The following is a 13485-nucleotide window of genomic DNA, read 5'->3' as shown; positions in this document are numbered from 1 at the left end:
CCCCATGCAGACCGGTGCCCGCTCACTGGCTGAGTGAGGTGCGGGTGCAGCACCGAGGGTTGTGATCCCATTGCCGGTCCTGGTCCGGTATGGGCGCGACACTGAGGGTTGCGATCCGTTGCCGGACATGAAAAAAGACAAAAAGGAAAAAAAAAAAAAAGAAAGCAAAGTCTGAAAGTGTTATTTGTATGCCCATGTTCATAGCAGTATCATTCACAATAGCCAAAAGGTGGAAACAACCTAAGTGCCAATGAGTAGATGAATGGATGGAGAAAATGTGGTATATACAGGCAGTGGAATGTTATTCAGCCCTAAACAGGAAGGACATTCTGGCACATGCTACAACATGGGTGAAACTTGAGGACATTATGCTAAGTGAAATAACCCCACCACAGAAAGAAAGACGAATACTGTACAATTCCACTTATGTGAGGTACCTCGAGCAGTCAGATTTATAGAGAAAGAGAGTAGAATGGTGGTTGCCGGGGGCTGGAGGGAGAGGGAACCAGGCAGTTGTTGAAAGGGTACAGAGTTTCGGTTTGGCAAGATGAAGAATTCTGGAGATTGGTTGTACAACAATGTGAATGTACTTAACAGTACTGAACTGTTCACTTAAAGATTATTAAGATGGTAAATTATGTGTATTTTACCACCACCACAACAAAAAAACAGAAACTATATAAAGTGATGTTAAAATAGTGTTTGGCAACAATTGATCAGATCTGGTTATAATTCTAGATTTCTAGCAGCTTTAAAAGGCAAACTGACTCAAAACTGTTAGTACAATTTTCATCTTTAAATATATATTTTTCCAGTTATAAATTACAGTGACTTTGGGGGAAATATTAGTATTTAGATGGGTCTGTAAAAAGCTTCATGAAGTTCACAGAGATTTATCTTGGTACCTATGTAGTAATGCTTTGAATTTTCATGCTTCATAAAGGGTTTTACGTTTTTTCTCCTATTTCTCACAGACCTAGATCTGCATAATGAACTGAATGTTATCAGTTGGTTAGAGTCGAGTGTTGGTTACAACAGTGTACCATTTACAAGTTTTATTTAAAAAGGAGATTTAAATTTTTATACNAGAGATTTATCTTGGTACCTATGTAGTAATGCTTTGAATTTTCATGCTTCATAAAGGGTTTTACGTTTTTTCTCCTATTTCTCACAGACCTAGATCTGCATAATGAACTGAATGTTATCAGTTGGTTAGAGTCGAGTGTTGGTTACAACAGTGTACCATTTACAAGTTTTATTTAAAAAGGAGATTTAAATTTTTATACAGTCAAATTTCTGCCAAGAGAGAGACTCAGAATTAATTTTTGTTTATGTGAAGCCCATATGTTGTTTTCCACAGTCTCAGAAAGACATGCAAATTGACAGATTCCTACATCTGTATCCTAACTACCACTCATTTATTTCTTGCCAGGCTTTGAGTAATTGTGTTTTAAAAGAAAACCCATAGAAAGGTAGCAGAAAACAAATGTGTAGTGTGATGTGTGTCAGCTGGTTCCCTGACTAGTGACGCCCTTGAAATAATGCAGAAAACTGAGAAAGGATTGGGGAACAAGTTAGGAGGGGGCCAGGAAACACAAGTGGGTTCCCCTAAGACACTCCACCTGCTTCGGTTTTTTTCTGTTCTGACTGTGGAAGACACTGCTATAGTCTTCTCTTAGACATAGCAGCTGCTCAATAAATGTTGACTACTTTTAATGAGTACTTAATACGTGTTGGAAGAAGAAATTGTTTGAGTTAGGAATTGTGTCTTTAGCATTGCTCATTAGCCTTTTAACTTGAATTAGACAATGATGATTAGTAACTTTTTATTAAATTGTTATGGGTAATCACTGGCCATAATTAACACAATTTAAGTAAGTTATAACCTGACTTTTTTCACTAATTGACAGGTAACTATGCACTTGTTGGTATTCTGGTTTAAAAACATGTTTGATTGAACCAAATCTTTTTCTAAATTCAGAGAGCAGTGTACTTTCAAATGTCTAATTGCTTATTTTGAAATTATATTGCATCTATGTTGCAGCTTATTTTTTTAATAGAATTTAAAATTTTCGATTTTATGAATAATTATTTCAATGTGTATACCCTCAATAGTTTTAAGTAACAAGTAATTTTTGAGAGATTTCAAATTCAGTTCAGATCCCATTTATATGGTAAGCCTTTAACAATTACTTCCAACTTGCTGATTCTCTCCCATTGATACATTTTAATAACTTTTATTCAGTAATATTGAACATTCTGCCATGCTTAGTAGGATTTGCAGAGATGAATAAAATTGCTGCCCTCCTGGGAGAGAATGTTCCTGCTACCTGACTGAGGATTGTTTAGGGTAGAGGTGTCATTTGAGGTGGGGTTGAGGGAACCATCTGAAAAAGAAAGTGTGGAAAGATTATTCAGCGACCAATGAGTTTGCTCATATAGGAAGGGAGAGTCTTGCACATGTGGGCAGGGCACACATGTCTGAAGATGATTCTGTTTTTCTCTCACACTAGATTAATGGTTTGGCTGGGTTTCAGATTCTACGTTGGAAACCACTTTTCCCTCAGAATGTTGAGGAATTGCTCCACTGTCTTAGCTTCCAGAACTGAGAAATCCTTTGCAATGTGGGCCTTTGATGCTTTGTATAATAACCCCCTCCTCCCTTCTCTCTAGAAGCTTGCAGGATCTTTTCTTTTCCCCGGGGATCTGAAACTTCACAGTGAAACTCGTGGGTTATTTTCATCCATTGTTCGAGCTTTTTGTATCCCCTTTCAGTCCTCAGTTCCAGGAAATTCTCTTGATTGGTCTCTTACTTCTGTTTTCTCTGTTCTTTGTTTTTTGGAATCATTATTATTTGGATGTTGGCCCTCCTCCACTCATCATCTGATTTTCCTATTCCCATCACCTTCCCTGTTTTCCATCTTTTATCTTTTTGTTCTGCTTTATGGGAGATTTTTTTCAACTTCATCTTCCAACTCTTCTATTGAGTTTTTTATTTCTTGATAGATATATATGTTATGTGTACATACATAAACATATACAGTCATCCCTTAGTATCCATGGAAGATTGGCTCGAGGACCTCTCGTGGATATCAAAATCTGTGGATACTCAAGTCCCCGATATAAAATAATGTAGTATTTGCATGTAACTTACACATATCCTACTGTATACTTTAAATCATCTCTAGATTACTCAGAATACCGAATGTTAGTTAAATTGTTATTGTACTGTGTTGTATAGGGCATCATGACAAGAAAAAAGTCTACATATGTTTAGCACAGACACAGTTTTTTCCCCCCAAATATTTTTGGCGCATGGTTGGTTGAATCCATGGATTTGGAGGGCTGACTGTATGTGTATGTGTTTGTATATATGTGTGTGTTCAATCAGCCATTTTTAGTAAGGAATTCAGGAAATTAAAACTTTAGACAGATGATAAAAGAATTAATATCATTTAAAAATTAATTCTTAAAAGCTGACTAATGTGTAGAGGCCATGTTTTAGAGCCACTCTTTTTGATGATACCCCCAAAGAAATCAGAAGACTCTTTAAGTATATGATTCATCAAGTCTTCGTTTTCTTTCTTTTCTTTTTTTTTATTTATAAAGAAAATGAAATTTATTGCTCACAGTTTTGGAGGCTGGGAAGTCCAAAGTCCAGGGAACACATTTGGTGGAGGCAACAGCAACCCAGAGGTCTCACACTGCAAGATGGTAGAAGCAGAGGGAGACTAACCTCTCATGTGCTCCTCTTTTAAAGCCCTCAGAACCATGCTCCTGACCACCATTATTAATCCATTCACTACTGCATGGTCTTACGATCTCCGGGAGCGCCACCGCGCTTCCCAAGTGGCGCACTTATCCAGTGCGCCACCGGGCCGGCCCCTGACCACCATTATTAATCCATTCACTACTGCATGGTCTTACGATCTCATCACCTCTTCAAGGCCCTGCCTTTCAATTGCCATACTAGGATTTCCCACCAGTAACATTTACAGTGGGAAGTCTTCATTTTCTTTACATTTTTAATGAAATGCTGTTCTCTTTGTGATTAAATGATGCAGTGAATGCTTCATAAGTATAATTTAAATTTTTTAGTAGTATATATTTGTAAAGTGAATTATATTAAAAATCCGTTAATTTAACAAATATCAGTGCATGTATGTGCTAATGCTATATGAGGTCACTATTCTTAAGCTAGTCAAGTGCTTCAGAGCTATGTTAATTGAGAAAATAATTTTTAATATGTAAGGTCACATTTCAGAAGTATACTGAAATGCAAAAGGAGTTACAAATGAGTTTTCTTGTTGGAAAAATGAAACATTCACAGGAAACATGATTAAATGCCAAATTTTATATTAGACTTCCACATTCACACAGGATCCTATTGGCAGCATGGAGGATTGATACTGAACCCATCTGGGGAGAAGACCTGAAACAGCTGAGGGTATTTGGGTTTAGTTTAGTATTGCTGAAGTGTCAGTGGAAAGGCTGAGGCCACCTACATACAGGTGAAGCAGCCTTGGTAAGCAAGGTTCAAAGATTTTTTAAGGCTGACAAGATATTTTATTCATTCAACAAATATTTATCAAGTGGCCAACTACAGGCCAGGCAACTGTTTTGCAACTGAATGCAGCAGTGAACAAAACATATGAAAATCTCTGCCTTCATGGACAGGGACTGTAAGTATGATAAGTAAGTAGATTGTGTAGTATGTTGAAATGCGATATGCTCTAAGGAAAATGATAAAGCAGGATAATGGAGTTGGGGATCTTGGGCCCTAACCTGAATGACTTTCACACTGTGTTCATGGAGCCCTGGGGGCAGCAGATGTGCTTCAAGTGGCCTGCAAGCATTTGTTCTGAATTTTTCTTTTCAGTATGTCTTAAAACATTTCAAAAACAGTAATGAAAAACAGCCTGGGCAAACATATATGTTATGTAAGGAAATTTACACATTTGTTACCACCAAAGCATGAACTTGTGCCTCCATGCTAATTCATGTGCCAAACTAATTTGAAAATCACCTTGTAGGAATTCATCTCACCTTACTCTTAGATTATCATAGTTGCTTTCAGCACCTTCCTACTTTCTCACTTCTGATCTCTCTTCTGTGCTGCTGTAGATTGGATGCCCCCTACCATCACTGAAGCTTAAATCCCCACTATAACTGTTGAGGGTGGGAAATCCTATTATGGTAATTGATAGGTGGCGCCTTGAGGAGGTGATTAGGTTGTAGGACCATGCTGTAGTGAATAAATTAAAAATGGAGAGCATGGGTGTGGTTCTGAGGGTTTTCAAAGGACAGTGCATGAAGAACTCTCTCTCTGCTCCACCATTTTTGCAATGTGAAACTCTGCTGTCACTGTTGCCACCACCAAGGCTCTCACCAGATGTGTTCACTGGACTTTGGACTTCCCAGCCTCTGAAACTCTAGGCAATAAATTTCATTTTCTTACAAATTATCTGGTTCTGTGTATTTTGTTGTAAGCAACAGAAATGGACTAATACATATACCATTAATTTTCTTAAGACACTGTAGCTTTTAATTAAATGCTTGAAACCCAAACCATACTGTGGGGGAAAGTAGACTTGGATATTAGTAGTAGCTCTGCCACAAAATGCTCTGTGACCTTAAGTAAGCCTTTGTTTTCTCATCTGTATCTTTGCTCTGAGTTTTACTCCTGTAACTTTTACCCCTAGCTGTTGGTAGTCTTTCTGATCTGGCTCTAGCTTGACCACCCAGTACCTCCTGCACCCCTCATCACCTTTATCCTCTGCTCTAGTCTGGTCATTCTTTTCCCTTCCCCAATGCACACACCATTTGCTGATTAATTATGCACTGCATATATTCATGTTATCTCCCAGCCCAGACTGGCCCCTTTAAGCTCATTGATTTAAATTCTACACATTCTTTAAAAATAGTCTTCTAGAACTTATGGTTAAAAAATATTTCTTGGAAGAACAGTAGCAGTACCAAATGGCATAGCAATTAGGTAGATGAGAACTGAGAACAAGCCATTTGATTTGTGGAGAGCTGTGCTGTTCAATACAGTAGTTACTAGCCATGTATGGCTATTTAAATTAAAATCAATTAAGATTAAATATGAGGGTACTTTAAAAAGTTAATGGAAAGATTGGTATTATTTTTTCATTCTATTTTCCCGTGAGCTTTTTGAAGTACCCTCATACAATGAAAGATTCAGTTTCTCAGTCTCACTAGTCACATTTCAACAGTTACATTTGGCTAGTGGCTACTCCGTTTGACAGTGCAGATATAGAACATTTACTTGGTTGCAGAAAGGTCTGCTGGGCAGTGCTGGTCACAGGTGACTTGAGAATTCTGTTTCAGAAACTTCTGGAGGAGAAATATCTTTGCAGGTCATTCAGATTGAAGTGTTTGAGGTGGAAACAGAGGTGATGCATACAGACAGTTGGTGCTAGAGGTCTGACAGTGGCAAGAAGGAGAAAAAGGAAATGCCCAAGTAAAAAGAGGTGTGTGTGTGTGTGTGTGTGTGTGTGTGTGTGTGTGTGTGAGGGAGAGAGAGAGAGACAGAGAGACAATGGGAAAAGAACATTCTTAAAGGCAGAGAAAAAAGTTTGTGGCAGTGGAAAGACTGAATCTGTTCTGCACATTGGAAGAAGACTGTGTGGGAGGAGGTAGACGTATTGGATGTTGGGAAAATTAGTGAAACGGGATGTTGAAATAGGTTTCACTCTGTCTCAGTTTGGGCTGAGATCCCAAAACATTGCAAACAAAACAATAAGTGGCAATGACATCCACATTCCTTTGTGAAAGTTTGTAACCCTTAGCCCAACTTCTTGAGGGTGTGGTTGAGCCTGAAGAGGCCAGGAAGGTCTGGGAGGGCAGGAAGGAAAGGGATGATTCCGTCTCACCTCACGCTGAGTAAGGGCTTGGAAGGAGGCCGTTTGGCTCTCCTGACTTGATCTGTGTCCTCCGGAGGTTGTGGGGACACTGAACCTGGTCTAGGAAAGTTTAGAGGTCAAGTCTCTGCTGGAGCTATACCTGCCTGTCTGGCTGCAGATCAAGGAAAGGTGGCTACACTGGGAGCAGCTGAGCTTTCACTAATAAGGTGGCAACGGAGTCTGTTTTCCATGAACCAGGAGAGGGCTGGTGGTCTTTTAAAAAGTGGCCCCCCACAAGAGCTCTTCCTACCAGGGACTATGTGACTTTCACAATAGAGGATGGAGGTGTGCCTGTCAGATGCAGGTGTTGGAGGGTAGGCAGCATTCTCAGTGGTCACTTGAGAGAGTTACTGCGTGAGCCCTGGGAGCTACAGAAGTCTGTTTCTAGCAGAAACATCTCTGCACAACCAGGGAGAGGCCACATTTGAGGAGCCAGATACTGTGACTAGTGAATTGAAGGAAGAAGCTGACAGATTCGAGAGAAGCAGCCACTGTGCCTAGAATAGCCCAGGGTGGGGGTGAGGGGAAAATTTTAACTTTGAGTAAAGTTTGCAGTTTGGGCCTGCACAGTTTCTCTACTGAAACGTAAAGTACTTTTGTGACTAGAGGTGACCCAGAGGACTTTTAATTTTTTATGAATGAGTGGGAAAGCCTGGGAACAGATTTGATCCAGCACAGGCAATGAATACGCATCTGAATGGTTTTAAAGGCATGTGGACAAAGAGTACAGTTGTTTTGCTGCTTGCTCTCTAAGGGGCCCTGCTTAATGTGAGGTAATGGCTCTGCTGCTTTTTGCAGCTTGATGAGAATGCAGAATGTTTAGAAAAGCCTCTAAGAGATTGTGTTGAGAATCAATAAGAAGTGGATAAATACTAACCCACAACATGCCCAGTTGAAGAGAAACAGCAGGAGATAAGTGGACCAGTCAAATGAGAGTTTTGGTTTTTCTAGAAGTACCCTGTAGCCTGGGATAAGGAGGAAATTAATTGTTATGTATTTATTTGGCATTTATAGTAGTTTGAAGCCTCATAGATTTATGGACTGTCATTTCAAAGTAAGAGTAAAGTAATGTGAATGCTACTGTGATATAACTGGTTTTCTTCCATGTGTGGCAGTTCAAGTGCCCTTCGAGGTTATTAGGGTGATTGTAATTAAACATGTTTCTTCCATATTTAACGAATGGAATGGAAGTAGGATATTACGATTGGGATGGGGGTAGTACATTAATTCTACTTCATTTCTAGGATTGGTTTATTATGTACATTATATGAGGACTCTTGTCATACTTTCTATCAGTTAGGATGCCATCAGCTGCAGGTAAGAAAAGACCCTAAATTCTATTAGCTTGAGCACCTGGAGGAGGGGCAGGCCCTGACTCCTTTCTGTGATTCTCAAGGCTTTGCTCTCCTCCCTGTGTTAACCGTGTCCTTAGCAAGGTGCCTGAATCAATTCCAGGTGTCACGTCCAGACAGCACACAGAACACGGGCTTTTTCTTCTGGTGTACCAAAAGAATTCCCCCAGGAGGCCTCCACTCACATCTCATTGGCTGGAATTGGGTTACATCTCACCTCTGAACTAATTAGTGATGGCAAGGGAAAAGGAATCCTTATAAGAATTTATTAAACTAATTAATATGTACTTGCTAGAACTAGGAATAGAGTCAGCATCCCTTAAGCACATGATTCATGGAGAAAGTTCCATTTCATCTCAACAGCAACAGAAACATTCACTCTTTTCAAGACAACTGTTCTCAAGTGAGGTGAAGTTAGGGTAGGATGAGAAAGAAATAAAATAATTTAGATCCTAAAATGACTTTTGGGAGTTAGGGCAATAAGTTTAGACCAGCTTCTAAAGACTGAGTAGGTAACTTGACCTGTTTTATGATTTATTTTCTCCTCATATTGTAATATACTTTCAGAATTTATGTACCACTGAAAATATTTAGAAAATCTGAGAGAGAGGATTTTAGAGTAAACATAAACCTAGTGCATCATTCTCCTGTGTGAATCCGTTACTTTTTATAAACAGGGCTCTGTGAGGATAGAGAACACAGAATTGGAAATGAGTGAGCTCTACTTGAGTGACATTTGGAAGAGTGGGTATTTAAGCCCAGCATTTAAGGGTGAGTCAGTGGGAGGAAATGTCCTAGGTAAGAGCATTCTGAGTCTATGGAAAGACACCCAAGTAAAGAGCCCAAGGCAGGAAGATGTGTGTTTTGTTTGGCCAACTGGTAGACCAGTATGCCAGGAATATAAACTGCTGGTGGGGTGGGGGTGGAAGCTATGCCTAGAGAGGGGGCTACAAAAGCAGTAAAGATGTAGACAGTCAAGGCTGTAAATGCTGAATTGAAGGGTTTTGGTTTATTCTGTGATTTACGAACAATCAACAGAGACATGACTGGATGGGATCTGCGTCTTAAGGAAACAATTTTGGAGGCAGGGAGTATGGAAGATTAATTACAGGGGTGGCTAGTTTGGTGTAAGGGAGAATATGTGTTTTTCATGTTTATGTCCATGTGATTTTCTTTTATGAACAATAGGGGACTCTTGTGGGATTGTGACGTTCAGTTGAGACCTGCCTGAGTAAGGCAGCATCTCTATGAGTAAAGGAACAAGAAATGTGGTGACAGGCCTAGACAGGCCAGCAGTAGGTTCTGCTTCTTGGTCGTGGTGCAAAGACCTTGAGTGTGTTGTCTCTCTGAGCTTGTGCTTCTTCGCCATAGGGGACCATCTGGGGTGCTCCTGGTTGGGGGTCTGAGACTGGAAGGTCCTGGAGTCCTTCTTTGGGCTCATAGGCATGGAGGACAAGAGGGATTTTGTTCTATTGACTGAAATAGTACTCTCTATGTTTACTTCTCTTTTGTTATTGCCAGCCTTTAGTAAAGTCTTGTTTGAGTGTTCTGTCTTGTCTCCACTTTATTATGATTATTAAGAGCAGAGTTGTTTTCCACTCTTGGTTAAAACTTCAAAGGGAAGCAGTAGCTTCCAAATGAAGGGTTAGTGCTGGTGGCAGTCAGGTAGTATTTCCAGCTCTGCTTTCCATCAGGAGATTCTTCCTCGAGTGCTGCTCCTGAAAGCATTTCTTCATAGGAGGTAATTTCTACAGTCTAGGTGAGAAATAATAAAGTTACAAGAATTGGGGCACTGGCAGTAGGAGCAAAAAGGAAAATCAGATTTCAGAAACATTTTGATAGTAGACTTGTTTAGGGAGAGGGACAAGAAAAGATAGCTTGGAAATTTGGAGAGTATATGCTTAGGAAAATGCTGGGGCTGCTAACAGATGTGGTCACAGGAAGAGAAGCAGAGTTGCTGTGGGAAGGTGCCGAATTCATTTTAAGTTCCACATACAGTGAATGAGAGTAAGGGACTTCTTACCCAGGGTCATGTAGTTAGTTACCAGAAGTTTCAGAATTGGAATCTAGGTTTCCTGAAGCCAGGCCAATGTTTTTTCTGTTATACTAGGACATATACGAGTATTACATGAAATAACATGCATTTGTTAAGTTTCAGGTGGTGATAGCATCTCCCTGTGGAGATGTCAAGTAGGCAGTAGTAAATGGAGATGGAGTGAAAAAATGAGACTAAGTACAAAAATTTATTTTAGGAGTTATGCATACATTTAAAGGAGATAATTGGAGCTATGGGAAGGAGAAGTTCACTTAGAGAGATTTGGCACATAGGTTATAATCAGAAATAGCCAAGGAGTGTTTTTCTTGTGAAGGAGTGAGTGAAAGCTGTAATGCATGCAGTAAGGCTGGAGAAAAGGCAAGAGACAGCAACAATATTCTAATTTTTTTTTTAGAAGTTTTGTAGTAATGGAGAAGAAGACATAGTTTGTGGCCTGGGATGAAATCAAGAGGTGAAAAATGTTTTTACTTTTTACGATAAGACATGCCAAGGGGAAAGAATGGGTGAAGAGTAAACATTAGAGATGGAAGACAGAGGAACAGTTCAATTTAGTTTAATGAACGAATTATAAGTACTACTGAGATGATAGGCGTAGTGCTGGGTACTAAGGATACAAAGATTAAGTAAACATCATCCTGACTTTGGGAAGTTACTGCGTAATAAAACACAAGAACAACTAATTTTTCTGAGCACCATGTGTCAAGAACTGCTGCCAATACTTTACATGCATTGACTCATTTAGTCCTCACAACACCCCTGTGAGGTAGTGTTTATTGCTATTATCCATAAAAAAGAGGAAATCCAGGCACACAAAAGTTAAGTAATTTGCTCAAGGTCTTTCAAAACTAGTCAGCCGTGGAGTCAAGATTTGAATCCAAGCTATAGCTCTGCACCTTTGTGCATTATATAGACATATTATTACACTACAGTGCAAAGATAGAAGTGAGAATAATGTAGAGAAGTAGCCTAAAGGAGGGAGGGGTTAAATTTTCTGGCTGGGAATAGAGTAGGATAGGGAAGTTCTCAGAGGAGGAATAAATGGAAGACGGGATGGATCCACATAAAAGAACACACGGTCATGACCAAAGTCTACAACCCAAGTTGGTTATTGTATGTGTGTGTCTGTGTGTGTATTGCTATTGTAGCTAGTAATTTGCACAACCTTTGTCTCTTATCTTTCTTGTCCCATCCTAATCATAGAGGACAGTCACATTCAATTCTGTTCATTTCTGTGAACAATGAAGATATTTTTTAAAAATCTACCAGAACTGGGTTATCCTTTTAGAGGTATCAGCCCTGCCCTTCAAAACCATCATTGGAGTGGCATTTATGGTATTGAATATAACATGAATGTGTGTCTGTATGTATGTTTACCTGTCTTTTCATCTACCAGTCTATCTGTCCATCCATTTATCCATCTGTCTATCTATGAATTTACAGAAATTATATATTTCTAAGTGAGAATTTCCTGTGCAGTTGGGACCCAGGTATTCTCTGGCGGAAGAACTAGAGAACTTGAGAGGCAGATTTTTGAAGATGCAATTGAAATTCTAGAAAGTAGGTAGATCCTTTGTGTAGAAAGGAGAATAGCCCGTAGTAAGTATATATGTGTGTAAATATATGACTCCTGGTTATATGTGGTTAGTCTGACAGATCCCTGCACTTCACCTTATCTCCCATCCCATCCTTGACCATCCCACGGACCCCCCAACTCCTATCTCAACCATGAAGTGCATTCCAGGATTGGGAACACTGGGAGTGCAGCAGCTTTGTGAGACTCAGGCATGGTGTGAGGTCATCTGTTTTGCACATTAGTTACTAATTAAAAAAATAAACATAGTGTTTAATGGTTTATTTGAGGCCACATCAAATGCCCCTACATCAAAATAGTTGTATCATTGTGGCCATGTGGGAAAGTGGTTTACATCACAGTGTCGTGTGTGGGCAAACAGATTATTCTTGGAAGTGAGTAGGGGCTTTGATAAAGAAGTAAATTCAGAATTGGGAGGGTAGACTTGTTTTACTCCTTTACAATAGCGTTACTTATATGCTAATCTTGAGTTATAGGCAAGGGTTTGTGTAATGCTCAAAAAAGGCCCATCTATGTGAACATCTTGGAAAGAAAATCCTGAGCATTAGCATAACACCACTACCACCTTGTGGCAGTATGTTGTAGTCCATTGTATTTTATGAAAAAACTATCCGATATTTATACATCATGCATATTTTGTATCTTCTCGGTGTAATAGCACTTACTAAACTATATATTTTGATCTCTCTAATATTAATTAGAGAGATACATTTAGAAACTGCTCTAACAAAGGTACATATTAAAAATGGAGGGACAGCTTAATTTTAGGAATTAACAAATAAATATACATAAAATAACTAAAGTCTCAAAAAGGTAACTATATCTTCATAGCTTTTTTCAAGAAAATTACAAACCAGTATAAGGGACAAAGTACGTTAGAAATCACTAGATGGCTTATTGGCATAGAGGGTAATTAGAATATGTTGGATAATCTCCATTATTTTGCTTCAGAATACATTAATTCATATTTAAATATACATGTCCCAAATATTAGAGTTTATAGTATTTCAAACAAAATAATGAAGATGTTTTGAATATATTTGGAGGTGTTCAGAATACTTCACTAGGCTAAACTGTAGCTTCTTCATCACGATCCCCAGGCTTATAGTCCCTCGATTCCTCTAGGGGCAGACCTAACTACTTCCTGGATGTGTGCAGCCTACAGCATAACTGGCTATTGTTTGGCGGATTGAATTTTTTTCCTTTTGGACAGAGAAGAGGAACCTTTATCATTGGGTTGAATGTAGCAGGATGAAAAACTGCAGATCCACAGATCCATTTGTGAGTTCTAAAGAATGCTTCACTGGACAGTACTCGGGGGTATATGCTGCCAATGTGTGGTGGGCAGCCAGATTACAGTTGTCAGTCCACGTGTACATCCCAGACAACCAGAATCAGAAGGTGTGTATTTTACAGGTAAAAGTAAACAATTACTTCTAGTAAAAAAAAAATTTTTTTTTTCTTCCTTTTTGTCTTTTTTCGTGATCGGCAACGGATCGCAACCCTCAGTGTTGCTCCCGCCCCTCGCTCAGCCACCGAGCAGCCGGTCTGCACGTGGGC

Source organism: Galeopterus variegatus, unplaced genomic scaffold, assembly GCF_000696425.1.
Source record: "Galeopterus variegatus unplaced genomic scaffold, G_variegatus-3.0.2 Scaffold476, whole genome shotgun sequence".
Taxonomy (NCBI): Eukaryota; Metazoa; Chordata; class Mammalia; order Dermoptera; family Cynocephalidae; genus Galeopterus; species Galeopterus variegatus.
Note: the sequence above shows the minus strand (reverse complement) of the source record.